The sequence below is a fragment of the Ips typographus genome, linkage group LG16 (assembly GCF_016097725.1).
Source record: "Ips typographus isolate SLU linkage group LG16, UJ_Ityp_2.0, whole genome shotgun sequence".
Lineage (NCBI taxonomy): Eukaryota > Metazoa > Arthropoda > Insecta > Coleoptera > Curculionidae > Ips > Ips typographus.
The window spans coordinates 643,847-665,602 of NC_138437.1; the positions used below are offsets into that span (position 1 = coordinate 643,847).

A 21,756-nucleotide genomic window follows, 5' to 3' on the forward strand; every position below is an offset into this window, starting at 1 on the left:
TCAAAGTAACTAACATAAATATCGCACTGTATATAGACGTTCAACACCGCATCTCAGTACTATTACCTTGCCACTACTGCTGACTGATATCAAGGTAGAATCGCGTTTATCTTCAACATTCAAGTGATTACAGATTTAGAAAAGCAGTTATTAATCTAAAGTTTTAATAACTGACGTCTATATTATCTTTATAAGAGCCCCATTTACGCAATCAGTCTCTACTAATGACGTCATTTAACGTCATTGGGTAATATATATATTTTGAAAATGTCGTTAAAAGCTTTAAGAGACATCGTAGACTAACAAACAATTAGTTGTTAATTTTTATCTCTCTCACATTTTAATCAATTTTGTGACGGTTTTGAACATTTTAAATGTTCTCAATTTGAAATACAAGGTGATCCATTTTAATTTGTAGTTAAACGTTAAATAGAAAAGTTATAAGGATTAAAGAAAACTCCGGTCCTTTGACCGTATGCTTGTAGGCCGTAGGCTCTGGTTTTTTATCAATAACGTGGAGGTAACAATTGACATATAATGTAAGTGTGTGTTAGATCTAGATCTAACGTTAGTCTATCTATGTTATACAATTAAATTATTACTGCTGTATGCGGCTTGTAATTAAAACAACGGATGGAATTTAAATTCTTAACCATAATTAAAGTAGTGTCCCAAGTTGATCGAAACGTCAACAAAATGATGGACACCTCTAAGAAGCATTTACGAAAAACCAACAAACCACCAATCCTATACTTCAGTGAGGCCACAAATCTAGGCTTTATTATAGAAAACTATTTAAGTAGTACCACAGGATTTGAAATGAATGACATAGTGACCGACCAAATTCTGTTTTTCTTATAATAGAATAAAATCTTGTATATACGTACATAATTTTCAGGTTTTGTGAGCTAATTTTGGAAGTATACACTGTGTGTAAAAAGTCCGGCAAACCTAAATTATTTCAAAAAATATACAACTTATAGAAATACAACCTATATAAAAATTTAAGCCTTTTAAACGTTTTACCGTTATGTGACATTCAGGAATATACAGGGTGACCCACAAGATGGCAATGAATTAAGATTATGTTTTTTCTTATGAAATGACTGTTGAGATTGACATTTTCTTATTCATGAGTTCAGATCATTCTCTCATGAGAGAGAGAGAGAGAGAGAGAATGATCTGAACACATTTCATGTAACATGTTGTATGGTTAACTTGAACAGTTTGGCAGCAAGAAAACTGAGAGAGAGAGAGAATGAAAGAATTCTTCCTCTTATTGTACCCTGACAGGCCTCCCTGACGTTGGCAATCACGATGGCGAGCTGATCCCTGTCTTCAGCCACTCGCTATGTATGCCTGTCAGCCTGTCCAGTCCCGGATGTTCTTTGACCAGGAGATTTATTTTCTTCCTACGCCCCTGCGGCCTTCTATTTTGCCCTTCACCACCCATTGTATTCTTAGCATTCATCTATGCAACCATATTTCAAATTCTTTCAGTGTCCAGACTTCAACTCCGTACAACAGCACAGACCAATGTAACATTTAAACATTTGTTGTCTCAGCTTTAGGTTCAGGCTGTCAGTACAAAACAGTCATCTCATCTTCTGGAACGTTGCACGGGCTGATTCAAGCCTGCATATAATTTCCTTATCCGGGTCAAGTTCCTCGGTGATGTAGCATCCGAGGTATTTAAAATTGGATACTCTCTCAACATCTGTCCATTTTAAGTGTAGTGACGCGTTGAGGTATGGTTGACGGCTAAAGACCATAAACTTTGTCTTAGCAATATTCAGTCCCATTTCCTGTCCCACTGCACCAAAAAACGTATGAGGTTTTGGAGATCTTGAACATCATCACATAAAATAGCCGTATCGTCAGCATAGCGAATGGTGTTGATCAGCTCGCCGTTGATTTTGACCCCGAATTTTTTTTTCATATAAAGCCTCTTTAAAGACTGTCAAGATATAGGTTGAATAACAGTGGCGACATCCTTGTCGAACGCCTCGTTGGACTTGACGTTTATCTGTAAATCTTCCATTGACTCGAATAACTCCCTTCTGTCGCCAGTACAAGTTCTTAATTATACGTAAATCTTTTCCATTAACACCAGTATCTAACAAGAATGGTAATTATTAACATGAATAATGACAGAATTTACATGCTTAAGGCAATTGCTGAGAATGTTTGGTTGTAATTAGGTAATTTAAGTAATGAATATTTTACTGTAGGTATAATACAACAAAATATAATAATTTCCTTCGCAAAAATTAATTTTAAAATAAATTGTACACGTTTGTAAGCATGTTGAGTGAGGGTGTAGGCCTGTGAGAACTCTGTGTCTGTATTTAATATTGTTTATAAAACAAAACATTATATAAAATGTTTACTATTTAAAGAATTTAACTCTTACACTTAACAATACATATGGCTCTTTATGTCACCTAGCTGACATTCTTATGTAGCATCTTTATGTATTTCCTTTTGCAATGATCATAAAAATGCATTTTTTGCTTGATTTTTTGATATAAAGCAAATTCACTACAACTGTATTGAGTTGAAATTAGCTCAGACTGTAAAATAATATATTGGGTGTTTCACTATAAAACAACAATATTTGGTCTGTCAGGCACCCTGTAGTCATCCAAATAACTTATTTTAATCCTTTGAAAAAATCTTTTAAACTTTTGTATTTCACATTTTATGGTCAAGTAGAATGGATAAAAGTGGCACAAAATAAAACGGAGCATCCTCTACATAACATATGAGTGACGTACGTTTTAATAATAGTTTACAGAGAAAAAATAATGACAAAAGTAACTGAAACAAAATACAAATACAAAAACAACATTAGTTGGATGTCGTTATGTCCAAGCTACTAACTGTGGATTACATCCTTGACAAAATTGTTGCCTATTCAAACTGATTTGCATAATGCATTGTAAAAATGCTATGAAGATGAGCAGACTAGCTTAAAAATGTAGCTTAATGTGCAACTTAATTAAGCTTAAAGCTTAATGTAGCACACATCACACTACAAAAAATTGACAGTACAATTGTATAATTAAAGTAGCAAAACAAATGTGTCCACTTCCTTTAATCAATGTGGTTGTTATTATACAAAAAAAAAATGTAGATAATTTATATCTTGATAAGATAAGCTTGTTTGTCAAATTGTTTCTGTCAACATATTTTTGAGAAAAATTAGGAAGGTTTTTCTAACTTTAAAATGCTAGTAAAAGTATTTATATATTATTTGTTTAGATGGAGATCATTATATATTTTTTGGACATATAATACTATTTCATTTTTGATAAATTTGCAGGAACCTGTAAAAAATTAGTTTTTTGCTTGTTTTTACATTTTCAATTTGCTGTTCAAGTAGGTATAGTAGCAAATATAAACTAGTGATTTGTACCAACAAACAATTGTAAATCAATATGTAAATGTAAATAACCAAGTGTTTTGCTTTTATAAATAAAGTTTGGTTTTTACTGTTGTTAGGTATCTGAAATCTTTTTTTCAATTTGAATTCTTTGCATAATTAATTTGGTATTTCACCTTTATAGACAATGATCCATCAGCATCCATGATTGATTTTGTGTATTCTGTGCAAACTTCATAAAAACTTTGGCTAAAAGTCAGCCATGCCCTCAGCTTTGTCCCGTATAAAAAACCTCAGAAATGCTTTTTTTTTTAATGTTTCCTGTAACCCAACCCACTGGAGATACTACAAAATTAACACTAAAACTGTTATATGCAAAATCTTTTCATTTTTGTATTAATTATTTCAATATCCAGTTGTTTGCCATGTTAAAAACAGAGTGAAATTTTAGTTTAATAATAAATACTAAACTTAAAGTAACTCTCTGTTACCAGAGACTCACAAATTTTTATTACAAATTGTATTCAGTTTTGCACTAAAACAGCTGGAAAGGTGCCTAATAATATTCATATACCCTTCCAGCTGTACTTTAATAAATCCTGAAAATAACTAAATCACAAGACACAAACTGCTATAGCATTACCATAAAATAACTTAAATGCAGAAGCAGTTTTTCATAAACATAAACTTATCACTAAATTATTCTAATCAGTGTGTTGAAAATTCAAAGATGTCACACACAGTTCTAATACATAAAAGTAACTGTTAATAAATTTAATTTTATATGTGGACAGAACCTCAAAAGAAGATGCATAAACAAATAAATGTGGTAAAAAATGCCGTATTACACAAAATATATTTGTTACCTAAACAGAGTGTACAGGTGGTTGAAACAAAAGGTGACAGAACAAGAGGAAAACTACAACTAATGATAGTGTATGCAGTATGTAATGTGCTTTGTTAGAAATATGGATTGCTTTGAAATTTATCTCAAAGCAGATACAAGGACAGTAGAATTAATGTACCTAGCTCATAAACATACATTAATAAATGATGTCCTATTTACATGTGTCTGTGTGTTTAATAACTTACCTTAGAGATTAAAATGAATAAGCAATACAAAGTAAATATAACTAAATACTCAAGAATAACCTATATGATTTAAATTTTCTATGTTTTACCTTGTATAAGTACTATTAAAGTTCTCTGACAGGGTATAATCTGGCGTATGTCCCTACAAAATACATATTACGCCATAATAAGTGATTAAGTCCCATTTCTAAAAACTTTGTACAATGATGCATTTTTCTAAGTATGAAAGATGAGTCAGTTAATCTATTAGTAAAACAGTAATATCAATATGTATAAAAGCTGACTTCTCCAAAATTATTTTTTTCTAATAATTTGTAAAGCAAATAAAGATAATAAGATAATATAGGGCACATCTATGTAATAAAAATGCATATTATACACTTCTGACAAATATTGAATATAAATGAAATTTTCCAGGTTTCTTGGGGTCGAAATCATCAAAACAAACATTTTTGCTATTTCAGGGATTTTAAGTAAGACTTTAATATTTAAAAATAAGCACAGTAAGACAATAATAATAACAGGCAAGTTTTTAAAATAACTTTGTAAACTAAACTTTAATAATGAAGAAGCAATAATTAATACTTAATTTATGTTTTAAAAATCACTAAAATAATTCAACACCCTGTATCTCCTACAGCAAATTATGCTTGTTTATGGATGTAAAAAATGTGGTTAAAATATTAGTCCTACTATAAAAAAAAACCACAGTCTGTATATTTTTTAAGTGTATTTTTGTAAATATAAACCTGTAGGGCTCCACTTACCTCTTCTTTTGTGCAAAATGCACCTAAATAAACCTAATAAAATAAAAAAAGAAACCATGACAAATTATAATATTTTAAGAATCAATTTTCATCAAAAACTGTTTGTCATTTTATTATTTTTTAAAATAAATTCAGTATGTACAACTTTGAGCTTTGAGCTAAATCCTCCACTAAACCAGTAACAGTAGCTATATATACATTATGTTGCAATAAACTCATATTCATTTTTATTTCTAATAAAGTTAATGTGCATGTAGTAGATATGATTTATTATTATGACTTAAGTGTTTATTTATATACTTTGCTGAATATTGTAAAAACATTAAGAAACAGTTTGGGTTGTGTTTGCATCCATATTTGAATTGGATATAATGAGTCATTATTGGAACAAGATTATAACTGTATATTTTTAAAATGATACACTGGTATTGTTCACTGTTTTGTCTTAGAAATTAAAAATAACTATAGTTTTGAAAACTAGACTGATGAAAATAGTTTTATATTCATCAAGGTAATATATTTTAATTAATAGTATTTATAATGGTCTAAAGACAAGGGGTAATAATTAAATAATCTCTAATAATTTTTTGTACACCAAAATGCCTCATAGTGATAATGCCTTAAAACTGCCTAAAATTGCCTTGAAATACATCAAAATGCCTTTAAATTATTTAAACTGCCTCAGGATACCTTCAAATGTTTACACATTTGTGGCATTCTTAAAAATGAAAGCTTAAAATTGATTTTCTAAGGTCAGGTGACTGTTTTTCCAAATTCTGACAAACAAAAAGTATTTTTTGTAGGGTTGCCTGTAATTACGGGTTATTTTGCACAAATCTTCTGACTGTCATAGTAACCAAGTTAGCACATGTCAAATAAAGACACTGAAAAATTGTTGAAAAATTGGTAACTTAAATTCAGACTCAGTGGTAAAATTGTATGAACTAGGTCACGTGACTTGATAATTCATTTTTGAGCTTGCATGCAACATGTAAAGACAATGTCGAAAACAGTTACGTGAAGTGAACTTCAAAACGCAGTTTAAACTTTAGAAAATGGTAAATTAAATGTAGATAGTTGTAAAAACTTAAATTGCAAAATACACGTTACGTGACGTTGAAAATGCAATTCTGCAGGTTCTTGCAACCGTGTAAAGGCAAGTTGACATCTGTCAAAATTAGTCATGTGACCTTTAAAATGTGGTTAAAAACTACTAGACTATTTTAGATAGTTGTAAAAGCTGAAATTGCAAGATACACATCAAGTGACTTTGATGATGTAATTTTAGAGCTTGCAACACTGTCAAAACCAACTGACACCTGTCAAAAACAGTCACGTGACTTTAAAATATAATTTAAACATTGATTATTTGGTAAATTAAATTCAGACAGTTGTAAAAGCTTAATTTGTAAAATACAAGTTATGTGACGTTAATAATACAATTTTCAGCTTGCAACACTGTAAAAGCTAGTTGACACTTGTCAAAAACAGTCATGTGACCTTGGAAATGTGTAGTTTAACTGTTCTGTTCAATTTTCAGTCAATTTTGTTATATTGATACTCTATTGTCTACTGCAATGTGTTCCTTAAAATATCGCAAAATGTCCTTGAAAGAGGCTTTATTTTGCTCAAAATTTCAATAAAAATACCACAAACCATTTTGAAATATACAGACAATGCCTCAAAATACTCTCAAATGCCTTACAATACCTCAAAATGCTTCATAATAATGGGAAAGTGCCTCAAAATACCTCAGCAATCTACCCCTTGGCTAAAGATTTCTAGAATACAGGAACACATTCTTGTTTACATTATTTATAAAGTATTATATTGAATGTAGTCTTTAAAAACATCAAACTTTATAAAAACCCAAAGGTCTTCAATAGAAACTGAATCAAATATGAATTAAAACAAATTGCACTTTAGGAGAAATCAATTTCAAAGCAACCAAAAATAGTAGGATGTTGGATTTTGTGTAAAACTCAGTTCTCTAATATAATATAATCAAAAATTGCAGGGCAATAATACCTACACTACCTACAGTCTTATTAGTCTCAAAACATCAGGTATATTTCTCCAATACACTTTGTCTTTGAGTAACAAACTGTACTTTTAGGTAGAGAATAACACATTATAATATTGCAGAGGTGCCTGCATAATATTCCCTACCTCTGGTTTTATTAATATGTTTAATTGTAATCACAGACAAACTTGTCTTTAGTCTTTATATCTAAAGTTTATTAAAATGAGCTTTCTCTATTTTTTAAGTAATCCCATTCCTCCTTCTAATGTAAGCTATTTCAGTTCATTGAATTCTGAATAGTACACTTTGCATAACTGTTAACTATAGTAAAGGTAAAGCTTTAGCTGAACTTGGGTGAACTGTAAATATAAACAAAAATACAATTTTACCATAAAATACAGAAAGATTATGGAGGAATAAGGATTAAGAAATATGGCAACATACTTGTAAAAAAAAAATTTCACTTTTTGCGTTGACCTAAAAACCGCTTGCAGGAATATAGCAAAGACATGTAGATGTGATAAAGTGGGCACTTACCTGACAAGTTTGTTAGGAAATAAAATAATCCATAAATAAAGCTTGATAAAAAAGCTAATACGACAACTAAACACCTTTAACACCCCAGCAAACTGATTTCATAAACAAGGTTTATAGGTTATGGTCTTTTCATAGAAAATGAATGACGACTTCAGCTGAATTCACACTAAACCGACAGCGCCACATCACTAAAGCTGGAGTCCGACTAACTACTGCAAACTGCAAGTGGGTTAGGTCAACTGCCTATAGGATGTCAACCGCGGAGTACATTCTATCCTTTTCTATCTTGTGCTAATTATTCGCTAAAGAAAGCGTGAAACTTACACTCTCGGCTGATATCATTTATGCCGTAGATCGATTCCATTCATTACTCATAGTGATATAAATATAAACTGATTATGTCACGGGTGAATTATTTAAACAATAACAGCATCATAGACTCTGGTGATTAATAAGAATGTTACAAATATTTTTAGTACAAAAATTAGCTGAAAATACTAGAAAAACATTAAATATGAATAACGTATTTTTATAGAAGATTATATTACATATTTTTTTGATTATATGTTATTAAATAATTGCAATCTTATCAGAATCGTAACTTGGGTAATTCTAACTTTACAGGAACAAACAAAAATTTATATTAAGGACTGGTTGGAGCACTCTGTTTTAAGGTCAAAATTTTAATCTTTTGGTTATGTAACTTCAGTTTAAGGTTAAGTCTAGCTCAAGGTACCATAATATTGCAAAAACACAGCTTAAGCGGGTTGTTGTTAACATAATCCGGAGGCGTTTTAATTACCATAAGCTTATAGTTAACTCAAACACTAACTGTTACAATTAATGTTTGTATAAAATTAAAAGATAATTTTTTTAATTATTAAAAAAAATACTAGTAAACCAGTTTTACATTACACCAAAAACATGTGACGCAGCGTACTTTCCACGACGTCATTTGACTATTAGTCAGATGACCACACTTTATCAGTAACGTTAATGAATTTCTAGTGACCGACCGTGAGATGACGTCGCAGTGGATCTGCTCACTCCATTTAGCTTCAATTCGAACGTGTAATCAATGAACTTATTTGTTCCTTTTATCCAGAAGCATCGTGTTAAATAAAACTAAATGAGCTAACCCTTATTTAATAGTTTTGTAAAGGTTTTGTTAAATATATCTCCTGCAAAATATTTAATAATATTAATAATGTAAGAACCAAACCAAGCTTAAGTTAAGCCTAGTTCAGACTGTGCCTTATTTCAATTGTTCTGTCATTCAAAAATAGACTCAAATTAATCTTTAACTAATTATTCTACTAATGGTTTAATTAGTATAGAGTTAAAAACAGGGTTGTAAAAGTGGGAATTTTTGAGTCAAAAAATTTTAATTTTTGGTAATTTACTCCATGTTTCAATCCATGGATAGCTAATGTTCTCAACTAGTTTTTACAATTTTTTTGTAAAAATTTCCATACATTTTCCGAAAAATGTACATCCCAGAGTAAAAACAGTTTATTGATTGAAAAGGAAATATGTGACATAAACTGAAACAGTCCTAATATGTTCCTACAACTTGTTTTAATTTAGTTTGAAATCATAAAAACCGTCTTGTTTCAAAGGTTTTGCATTATGAGTTATTGTAAAAATAAAATAAAAATATAAAGTATATATGGTAAAAATTAAAAAATGGACGAAGGACAATTCTAAAACCTTTCTATATGAACGATATGGTTTTGAAATAGACTATTCATTTTTAAATGCTAATAATATGATATCATAGAAGCCACTATTGGCAGTGTATGATAACCAGTTTAAAATTGGATGATAAAAATAGCATTACCAGAAAAATGCTAAAATACTGTTGGTAGGACAAAATTAGGTTAGAACTTCTAATTGTTGATTTTGTTAGTTGCAGAATGCGTTATAATGACAGATTGTCCTACGTAAACATCAAATTAACGGTTTTCTTGAAAAGAATTGTTAGGTTAGGTTAGATCACGTTCACGTGAAAAAATTCTTTATAAAAAAAACTTTCCTTAAATTGATATTGGATTGTTGTACAATTAATTAAAAAACGAATTATTTTTGAATTTGCCTATTTTCCAATTTATTCCGGAAAATTAACTGTTTGAAAAATGTTGTATACCTAACCTCAACACTTTTAAAAATAATATGAATTTTTAAAAAAATATTTATAAATTTATGCAAGGGTATAGTAATCTGATTTAATTGAACAGATGTTCTATATGTTCTCCCTTCTGGGCTGTCACAGTAAAAACTGTCAAAGTCAAACTTTACAACAAACAATCTCAGTTTTAACAGTAAATAACTCAGTTATTCGACGTTTTAGGTAATTTGAAGGGCTACAAATTGATATATTGAACCGCCCTATAATTGTCAAAATAACCGAGATATTGACAATACAATGGAGTAGTTTACAGGGTGATTCACTGAATTTTTAACATCCTTGTAACTTGTTTAATTATTTTCATTTTATAAAAAAAATTCCAAATATGAATCTTGTAGATATTTGCATATACTTTATTCCTAGATAATCCATCAGTATACAGGGTGTCCCAAATTTGAGCAACAAACCAAACTTAAAATTTTTTTATTCGATGTTTGGAATCTACGTCAAATTCTAGGCCTACTTGATGTAAAATGTTTGTATAGCAGCCTTGCTTTCTTTTTTCTTTTTTTTTTTTTTTTTTTTTTTTACCACGTCATAACTCGCTTATTTGAAACACTCTGTATAAACACGCCGTATAACAAAAGAAAGGTAATGAGAGGAGCTATCACGTGACGTTGCGTGGGCACGGCTAAGTTGTTCCGTTTAGCCGCTAAAGAGCGTCAAAGTTGACTCTCGTTTTTTGCAGTTTTTGCTCAATATCTCAGGAACGTTTCAGGTTAGAGGTCTGAACCCTGTTACTACAAATGCACCTCGATCGGATGTAACTTTTACCTTCTATACACTTTTTTGATACCATGCACCGTTTGATTTTGAAAATTTAAAAACTGGAATTGTCAAGAATTTTCAAAAAAAATTTCAAAATGAACCTCAAAATGGACATCAGATTTGTGTTTCCCAGATTCAAATTAGTTAAAAAAAAAACACTTTGACTAAGGAAAATTCAAAATAATCGCTGTGAGTATAGTAGGCCCAAAAAATCCCTAATTTAGATTAAATTTTCAAGCAATTTTCCATAAAAACCTCAATAACTCGCTTATTTGAAACACCCTGTATAAACGCACTGTATAACAAAATAAAGCTAATGAACGGGGCTATCACGTGACGTTAAGCGGGCACGGCTAAGTTGCCCCGTTTAGCCGCTAGAGGGCGTCAAAGTTGACTCATTTTTTGCAGTTTTTAATCAATATCTCAGGAACGATTAGAGGTCTGACTTTGAAAAATTAAATACTAGAATTGTCAAGAAATTTCAATTAAAAATTTTCTATTTTCAAAATTCAACCTTCAAGTTAAAATAGTACAAAAATGTAAAAAACGAATTATTTTTGAATTTTCAGATTTTCTAATTTTTCTGGAAAATTACCGAAAATTTTCCGGAAAAATTTCCATAAATTTAATTTTTCGGAAATTTTACATCCCTGGTTTTCTCTATCTTCTCCATTGTTGTCTAGTCCATTGATTTTAAATAGTTTCAATGATGACTGGAGATGTCAGAGGCTCATGTGGAGCCTTAATAAAACATGTTGTAGCTGGTTTCTGACAATTGAAAAGCGTTGAAGAATCTTAATTACTACTTATTGTACTAGTACAGTAGTTAGTTACTTGTATCAAACCTTGTTCTATGCCTCGTAATCGTAAAAATCTTTACAAATTTGGTTATTCTTTGAGAAGTGTCTTGGGGCATACCATCAGTCTAACTAAATACTGCGGTCAGGTGATAATTTTCTAAATTATAATTTTTACTGAAAAAAAGTAATCTGTTTCACTGGCAACGCTGCACGACACTTGTGACGTACCGAGCAGTACCATATATTCAAGTCTATGAGGCGGCAAATTTGAAATACACCTATAGCCGTAACAGTTATAGCCATTAAATAATGCGATTGTAATTAGTTAATAAAGTAACTACACCGAAACTAAAATTGGTCATAATACGAGTATAATATGTTATTCACTGATAAAACCAAACTGCTTTAACACAAAACTAAGTTTGCATAATGTTCGTACGTATTTTAGAATTTCGAGGGGACGCCAGAAACTGGCTGTTTTGTTAAAACTTGCCATTAGTCCCTAGAATATGGAATGCAAAATAGAATACTCGCAAACCATTGTTTTCACTGCAAGCTTTCTCCTGGGCTTCTTTTATCGTTCTCCGATTTGCTTTTGTTAACTTTTCTGGCCTTTCTTGTCTGAGTTTTCAAACATTTTTGTGGCATATCCAATAGTACAAGAACTTACAATAGGACAATATAGTAGTTACACAGTAGAGATACAGAGTGTGTGTTCCAAACAGTACTTCAAGGTTTCTGTATGTCCTTATCAATCCTGTTTTCATATTTTGATTCTAAATAAACTGAGGGGTTCACACTAAATGATCAAATGCAACTTAATGGCGCTAAGTGCTATTGGATGTTCAATTTAACATTCGGTCATGATTGAAAATTGTCATTTCTCATTTTGTATATTTAGAACTGTATTAAATCTGTGTACTGTATTGGTATTGTTTTGTACGGTAGCCAATGCCATTATAATATTCAATATGTCTGAATAAAATTATATTAAGGTGTTTTGCCCTTAGGGAGCTACAAGGCAAAAAGTGACACCAAACTGCTTGTTTTAAACCCAGAAGAGTAGTCCATATTCTCGAAGAGACTTTACTGTAACTACCATCAATGAAAAAATTCAAAGTTTAAGTCTCATAGTTTATATTGGGCAACTACATGATCCGGGTTTCGCCTTCAAAAGGTATCATCAGACGTTAACAATGGTTAAAATACACTCACACAACTCCATTTAACTGAGCGTAGATCCGTTATTCCAGGGAGTTATAATTATAATATTAATATCTCCATAATAAAAGGAATCTGATATTGGTATAATTAACTAACTGGGTTAATTAACTGCATGTAACCATAGGTGCATTAGCTTTCAATATATGTATATAATGAGGGACAGATATTTTGATGGTTAGAAAATTATATTGAAACCTTACTTGAATCTCATTGAAACACAATAAGCGGAATTGTATATGTTGCGGTTTACCAGCTTATTCCATGACATATTTCGTTATACACCAATTAACAAATTATAAATACAAATTCCTTTAAAACTACTACAGCTGTTATGACCAAAGAGCGTCACTAATGCCCATTAATTAGGGTCAAGCCAAAATTGCTCTATTTCCCTACACTATACAGTCGTTCAGGTGAAATTGCCTTCGATCTGTTAACGGAATTCCCCTAATTAACGATTTTAATTCAGATATTGATGGTTAATAGATTGTGGTGTGCTTTATATATCCACAAACCTAATTAAAAATGTGTATTACAGCAACAATGTCGAATAAATTTAGCGGATAACATATCTATATCCGGAATTAGAGTATCTGTCTGTTGCTCTAATCTATTTTGGATTGAATTTTGTTAAGATTACTACAGTTTGTAATGTGATGAGGCTTGATTTATTGGCATATTTTGCTAACGTTTTAAAAAACCTTGACCTTATTTATGGTTAAAAAGTGGGAAGGAAACGCCTTGCTCAATAAGACCATAATTGGTAATCAGATGCCAGTCAAAGTCCATTTTTTAGAATATAACGACCGTGTTTAGGTTAGCGAATATCTAATATTTATGATCGTTGCATATCCAATATCCTACACATTCTTATGCTAAAGTGTATAAAAAAATGTTTAGTTGATAAAAACGTGAAAGTTTTGTCAAGTTCCTGAATAACGTCAAGGTTTTTCACATCAGCAATAGGCTACCAAGCCACCTAACAGTGAGGTAAAGAAATGACGTCTATATACTTCATTGTATAATAAAGCATGTGGCATCAGCAACAAAACTTTCACACCACAAAAATAATGGTAAATTGTAGCAAAGGAAAAAGCTGAGGTTTAACAAAATAAAACAGATGAAAATAAGAAACGAATAACAAAAAAATTCATAGTTTACTCAAAGGAAGTCTTAAACAAGATCCTCAAAAATAATGAAACCATTTGTAATATGCGGACTAGCAACTCGAGAAGCTGCAGTCAGAATAATGTATTATGACGACACAAAGAAATTCAACTAGAAGAAAGGTATGATACTAGCAGTCACTATCTCTCCGAAACTGCTGCAGAGCGCCATGAAGAACAACAATTGGAAAAATATTAAACACAACATAAATGGGGGGTATCTGAACAACTTGAGGTTTGCAGATGACAAAGTCCTTATTGCAGACCAGGTAGATCATGCATGTCAACTTCTTCAGGACCTTCAGAGATCTTGTGCATGAGATGGCTTAAAAATGAACTTCCATAAATATTTGGGCCACAAGATTAAATTAGGAAGAGTCAACCAGACCGTAGAATTTACCAGAAGAATATAGGATTGACATGGGCATCTTACGGAAAGCTGAAGGATGTCTTTAAATCAGATATTCCAAAGTGTCTGCAGAGGATGATCTTTGATCAGTGTGTGCTTTCGATTCTAACCATATGGAGCAAAAACACTGACCCTTATCAGAAAGGTAATAAACACAATTAAAGCAGCGCAGACTGCGATGGAGAGAACAATGTTGAATTTATTCCTCAGAGACAGACTTCCATTTGAAAATAAATGGACTGGGCAAGTTATGTTGTGTGAGTCAGAGAAAATCCTAGAATGGAAACCTAGACACAAAGCATATCGAAATCGAGAACGTCCCGCAAACGAGATGGACAATGGTCGGACGATATCAAGGGTATCCAGCACAACTGGATACAAAGTGCACGAAGCTTCAACCTTCGCTACTTTGCGCCTGTTGAACGGGAACGAGGCTGAGATAAACATGGATTATTTTTCATCCTCTTCGTCAGATGAGGAAGACATTTTATTAAACTCAAGTGCTAAAATGTGGTACAGTGCATCCTCTCAACAAAAAACATTTGTGTTATGGAGAATTTCATCATCTATATCAGGACTTAAGAAAAGATTTGGACCGTGTTTTCGAATATTTGAGATTGAAGATATCTACTTTCGATTATCTTTTAAACAAACTAAATACGCATGCGCCTTGGTCCAAGGTCTAAAAAATACTAAGGTCTTTCGATGGTGCCAGGCACTGGCTTCGACCTATGCGCGGAGCTCGGCATGGCGCTCCGTTATGACCATATACATTTAAAACTATGCGTTCATTATTTTTTGTGAACGATACTAGGGTACGATGCTATGGCCAGAGCGATGGTCGGCGCTCCGTTATGTCCGCCCACTAAGACCGGAAGTCGGAATATGCGACAACACAATACTTCCTACAGAAAACATGCATGTCCATTGTTCAACAACTTGAAAAGTCAAAAGTACGAGATTTTGCTCTCCTTTAGAAAGAAAAATTTCCTGGAATGGGCTAGAATGGTGAATGGAAGATGTCAATGTGCCAGGGCTTTCAGAATCCTATTAGCAATGAGGTACATGTGGAAGCAAATGGAATTCAGTGGAAGAAGGAACGTTTGAAGAAGAAGCCAAAAGCATATGTGATTGCTGGCATAAAAAAGTTAAAAGTACGAGATTTTGTCCATTATGGGGAGACGAATATCCTGAAATGGACCAAAGAGAATGGTGATCGGAATATGCCTATTTCAGGTCACAGCTTTCATAATCCAATTAGTAATGATGTAATAAGTATATAAGGAAGAACATCGGATTCAGTGGAAGAAGACAGTAGCATAAGTGATTGCTAGCTAAATAAGTAACATTGTCAATAAAATTTAAATGAAATACGTCTTGCGAGACATGCCTAAGTCTTCATAATACTGTTCGAAGAATCCAACTAAATTCAATATTCTACTAAGTTAATACGTAAAAATGCAAATTATTTTCAAACAAAATAATCGTACATAAACCACAAACAAAGCGTTATTACCTTTCAGCAATCCAATTGAACTACACAGCAGAAAGAATGAACGGCTAACCAACTTCAATTTATCAATTGAGTAGTATACACGCACAATAATTTAACAACAATACATTTTGATGAACAACTCGATAAAGGTAATCAGGCAGTTTGCGGAACCTCTCCCGTTTAACAAATGATAAAATAACCCGGGGTTCTGGCTTTTAACCTGTTTTATTTGTACCGCTATAGGGTAATTGAGGCTTAAGATAAGTTTATGGTGGTCGCAATGACGCTTACGCAAGTTGATGTACACGGATTTCGGGCGTTGTAAAAGATTAATTACTACATACCAAATAAAGTTAGACTAAAGTGATAAACATCTTTATGCAATGCTGGAGTACATAGTTATCTGTTTTTGTAATTAGGGTGCTTATAATAAAATATAGCAGCTATCCACGTACTAGCGGCAAACACCCCTTCAAAATGTTTCAATCGATAAAAGATTTCCTCATTAGTAGGTTACGCTGTGCCACGCTGCGTTTGGTGCTATATTTCAGGAGGCGTATAAAAACCGAAGGAAGAATTTCTAAAACTCCGTTATAAAACATTCATGCTGCTTTTATTTTAATTATAATGGGTAATTTGATATCTTACAAGACAGTGAAACTATAGTTTGTATATTATCACAAATTGCTCCCAAGCTTTGCAAGATTTTTTTATGAAAATTCAGTAGTTCAAATAACTGAAAACTATCGATTATTTGATGTTTAACGTTATCATCACAAAGGTCAGCCGTATATTAGGTCTATATTATCTTCCTCCTAAATTTGGTTATATTTTTCGTGGCCACATTTATTTATCTTTTCATTTTCTTAAACAGATTCAGCTATTTACTTTATTGGCGGGAGACTAAAAATGTTTAAAAAATCGAAGCTTAGATAAGACCTTTGCAGGTTTTGAGACGAAAGAATACAATTTGGTACAGATTGACCACGAATGAGCCAAATTCAGCGTCCAATGTAGTCCCAACAGACGTAGAATGGCTCAAAAGTAACAATTATGCAGACTAGAACAACATCGGAATCGACCTTTGTCGGTTTTGAGACGAAAGAATACAATTTGGCATAGATTGACCATGTACAAGCCAAATTCAGCGTCCCATTTGGTCCCAACAGACGTAGAATGGCTCAAAAGTAACAATTATGCAGACTAGAACAACACCGGAATCGACCTTTGCTGGTTTTGAGACGAAATAATACAATTTGGTACAGATTGACCACGTACAAGCCAAATTCAGCGTCCAATGTAGTCCCAACAGACGTAGAATGGCTCAAAAGTAACAATTATGCAGACTAGAACAAGACCGGAATCGATCTTCGCTGGTTTTGAGACGAAAGAATACAATTTGGCACAGATTGACCACGAACGAGTCAAATTCAGCGACCAGTGTAGTCCCAACAGACGTAGAATGGGTCAAAAGTAACAATTATGCAGACTAGAACAACACCGGAATCGACCTTTGCAGGTTTTGAGACGAAAGAATACAATTTGGTAGACTAGCTATTAGACACATTAAAAGAAAACTTCAAAAATGTAAAACATTACTAGAATATAGAATTTCAATACAACATAGAACATAAAACGTATTTCCAAAGGTTACAAACGGACATCTAGTCTACTTATGTAGTCTATCGACTTTGGGGTCGCCATCAGAAAGCCTTCTGGTCTACCATTACATAATCGTATGGTACATTCTTCTGTGATATGTCTAATGGTTTGGATTTCTCCGCAATCCCAGAGAGGACATGGTTTCTTGCCCCATTTGTATAAAGAGTATGCACATCTGCCAAGCGTGGACCATGTTTTACGTGGTAAATCGAAACCCGGTGGCTTGTGGGTGATGCACGGCATGTTATTGTTTTGTTGTGCAGTCCATTCTTGAGTCCATGGGTTTGTAAGGTTGCTCAAACTCATCATCATTGGTGGTCGTCTAGACCGAAGTCGATTATGGTTGGCATCTTCGATGTCCTGATGGATGGGTAAATTTCTACTGTCCAGGATCCTCGTTCGTAAGAGCATTTATTCGTCGCAGTTGAGGGGGTGGGATGTGGCTTAAGACTGGTAGCCATTGCGTGGGAGTTGGTTTGATGACACCAGCAATCATTCTCATGGTGTTATTTAGCTGCGCATCTATTTTATGTACGTGTGGGCTGTTTAGCTAAACTGGAGCGCAGTATTCAGCAGTTGAGAAGACAAGACCTAGCGCAGAGTGGAAGCCGATGCTCCCCAAGTTGTACCGCACAGTTTTTGAATTATGTTGTTTCTTGACTTTAGTTTTTCAGCAGTTCTGGATATATGCTCTCTGAAAGACAGTTCTATCATGGGTTACGCCTAGATATTTAGGTGTTTTATTGTGGGTAAGTAAGGTGTTTTCAAATTATATTCTAAGTTCTCTTCTGGCGAGTTTATTATTCAGGTGAAAGCAAGTAACTTCTGTTTTGGTGGCATTAGGTTGGATCCTCCACTTGCGAAAATATTTTCCCACTGCTTCCAGATCTGTCGTTAGAGTCTCCTCTGACTGTCCAACAGCACTGCATCTTGTTGCAAGTACCCAGTCATCAGCGTAGCCAAACTTTCTTGATCTTGTTTGGCATGTCGGCAATGTACAGGCAGCAAAGACTGATCCCTGTGGAAGCCCGTTCTTTAGTTTCCTTGAGGAGCTGATGTCGGATCCCATGACTACTTGAAACACTCGGTCGTTCAGCATGCTGTCTACCAGTCGGGCTGTTAGTTTGCAGGGGACTACACGTAGGAGCTTGTATATCATGCCTTCTCTCCACACTGTGTCGTAGGCCGCCGATAAGTCGATAAATACAGCTGAGGTTTTGAGAATTTTTCATTTCTATATGGAAGCAATTTAGGATGAAACTTTTTTAAAGATTTGTACATTAGTACTTTTAACCTTGATTATTCAGTGTTTTTCTTTCAATTTAATTAATGTTAATGTGAGCATTGATTCCCTTAAAAAATATCTTTTAAATCGAGGCTACTGAAATATTTGTTCATAAGTAATTAAGATTTTTCAAATCTAGTACGGACAAGCTTAAACTTACTTGCAATTACATTTGAAACTTAAGTCATTTTAACAGTGTTTAAGTAATTGAATACTTAAGAAGTACTTGTTTGGTAGTAAAAGTAATTTTATAGAAATTAATAGAATACATATAGAAAGTACTAAAATAAGCAATTAAACACTCTCATAACATATTTTTGAACCACGAAGCATAGAAATAGTTGCTATTTTTAGCAGGTTTAGGTCTAAATTATTAAGAAGGCATACTGTTTCTGACTGTTAATAATTAATAGATATTATTAATTATTAATTGATATTTCCTGTGATGACAATAATTTTTAAAGTAGATATTTTATTTAGAATGCCCAGAGTGAGTTGGAAACATAAATATTAGTAAAAATGCATTGAACGAGTTCTACTTGGAAGATTGTAAAAACGTTCTTAAGTAGTGAATTATAATGATTAAAGACTGATTTTCTATAAATTTTCCAGGTAAAAAAAGTTTTTCAACTTAAACAGTTCAGTCTTCATGTCAGTATTTTAATAACATTTATTTAACTAAACTAATTTTATTTTTTTGGAAAAGAAAAAATATTTCAAGCGAAACTGTACCTTATTAGAAGACTCTCTAAAATGACGACTAGAAGAATACTCTGTTATAATATTTTACCATAGTTACCAAACACCCTGTAAGTGTCATATTTAAGATTTGATTACGTATAAATATTTTAGTTAATTGTACCTTTTAACTTTTTGAGTCACTCAATTAAATTTCTGTCAAAACGTTGAAGTAAAGAGATAAGAGTTACCGCCTAAATATAAGTCTAACTCAATTAAATATTACCAGATAACATACATAATTAAACTTCATTGAAGAAGACATTAGACATTCAATTTTAGGTATACAACGGAAAAAATACTGAATTAGTGATTTAAATCTTTTATTCATTTCTGTATATTGTGTTTTTGCGTTAAATATACATTGCCTGTACGCGTTGCGTAGCTAAGTGTAGTAAGAGATATTGATCTCTTACTAGATTAATGAACTTTCTTCCCTACAACGACAGAAATAGATTTTAACGTTCAAAAAGGACTATTAAACTGAGAGCTGTACAGTCAGCGGTTAATAACCTTGACACTACAGAATTCGTAATCAATTCAGGGTAAAAATACTTTGTAGATATCAATAATAATAAATATTGTACAGCACAATTACATTTAATGCGATTTTACGTTATTTTCTGTTAGTACCAATAATGTCTATGGCATATGAGAAGAAGGTCTTAATGCTCCAATATTTTCTCAACCACTTAAATCCATCATTACTGGTATAGAAATTGTGATTGTATTATTATTGTTGAGAATCAATATTGTACCATTAGATCTAAATATTTTGTCTCAAAAGAAGTAGGTTTGGTAATGATTCTTTCAAGAATTAAATACCAGCGGACCTAATAAAAAAAAGGAGAAAATATCTGCCTAGAACACCAAATTAAATATGACACTGAATAACAACAATAAGCCAAAACCAATAGAAGAGGAGAAAGAAGAACCATAGGCCAGAGGTACGTGGAAAAAGAGGAAAAGTTATATCTAGAAGAGGATTCAGTAGAGGACTGTTGAGCTTAACATACTTCTAAGCAGCAAAACTTTGCTGACATATAAATCAGTAAAAAAAATTTGTTTTGGATTTATTTCTTTATTTTTTACTTTGTATTTCGAGATCCAACGCTGGAATACCTTGGAAGAACATTACAATTCTTGATATTGTAAATTGGGTATGACTTCATTTAAGGCTAGTTGGTTACATATCCCAGGATTCTGCGTGATCAATCCAAACTAAGTACAATGATCAATTGGCAGCAAGTGTTTAACTATTGTACTTAAAAATCATTCCTTCAGATAATTTAGTGGTTTATTTTAGCATCACCAGAAGCCCTTTCTCGCCAATATAACATGATCATTTTACTTTTTTCCAGCTAGCATTTGATCTGCATCATCCTTTGGCGTATTTAATGAATTATTTGGATATCAGATCAGTAAGACCAGGTTTTAATATAAACAGCTCTTCTGATGTTTGAGGTAAATGGTCTAGTCAAAGATCCGGGACACTCTAGGTCTTTTATTGTCTGTTCTCAGAAAAACTAAGGCAGATTTTGCTCCCTAGATAAATTCACCGTAAAATTTCAAAAATTGTTCAACATTTTCGAAAAATTCAATTAGTTAATACATAGAGAAAAATTAGTACAGTAGTTTCCTTAATTTAAACATAATTTTTCTTGTGTGAAAATTGTCTTTTATTATTTCGAAATTCTATGTCGTAAAGGTCGGAATGGGTGTGAAACACACTATTTTAATAGTTGAATTACCGTTGTCTTCTTCTTCAGTCCTCCTTTGTCCATTCCTGAACGTACCCCTCTTTCATCCGCTTCCATGCATTTCTGTCTTGTGCTGTTTGAGACAATCTTTTCCCCGCAATCGGTTTGATATCGTCTAGCCCCCTTTTCTGAGGTCTGTCTACGCTACGCTTGGTCTGTCTTGGTCGCCAATGTGTTACTCACGCTGTCCAACTGTTATGGTTCTGTCTGGCCACATGCCCCACCCATTGCCATTTGCTTTCCGAGATACGCTTCATGATGTCCACGACTTTAGTTCTTCGTCGGATTTCCTCATTTCTAATTTTGTCTCTTAGACTGAAGCATACTTGGAATCTCTATTGCTCTCTCTATCTCTATTGCTCTTTGCATTACTCTCAACTGTTCAGCACTTCTTTTCGTCATTGTCAGTGCTTCTAAACCGTAAGTTGCTATCGGCAGTATACATGTTTCGAATACT

At 32.7% G+C, this 21,756-nt stretch overlaps 1 protein-coding gene across 12 annotated transcripts in view; it reads right to left on the reverse strand.

Moving 5' to 3' along the window:
- Positions 1–21,756, reverse strand: part of PMCA (plasma membrane calcium-transporting ATPase 3) — a 216,902-nt gene that overhangs the window by 46,883 nt on the left and 148,263 nt on the right. For 6 of the 12 annotated variants that reach the window (XR_014180870.1, XM_081993886.1, XM_081993884.1 and 3 more), the window contains exon 1: positions 7,805–8,010. The exons of 2 other annotated variants lie outside the window; for them this stretch is intronic. The gene's annotated coding sequence lies outside the window, so the exon portion shown is untranslated. Of the gene's footprint in view, positions 1–14; positions 173–7,804; positions 8,011–15,875; positions 16,036–21,756 lie in introns of those variants that run through there. 4 more of the 12 variants (XM_081993887.1, XM_081993881.1, XM_081993882.1 and 1 more) reach the window with 4 other exon arrangements.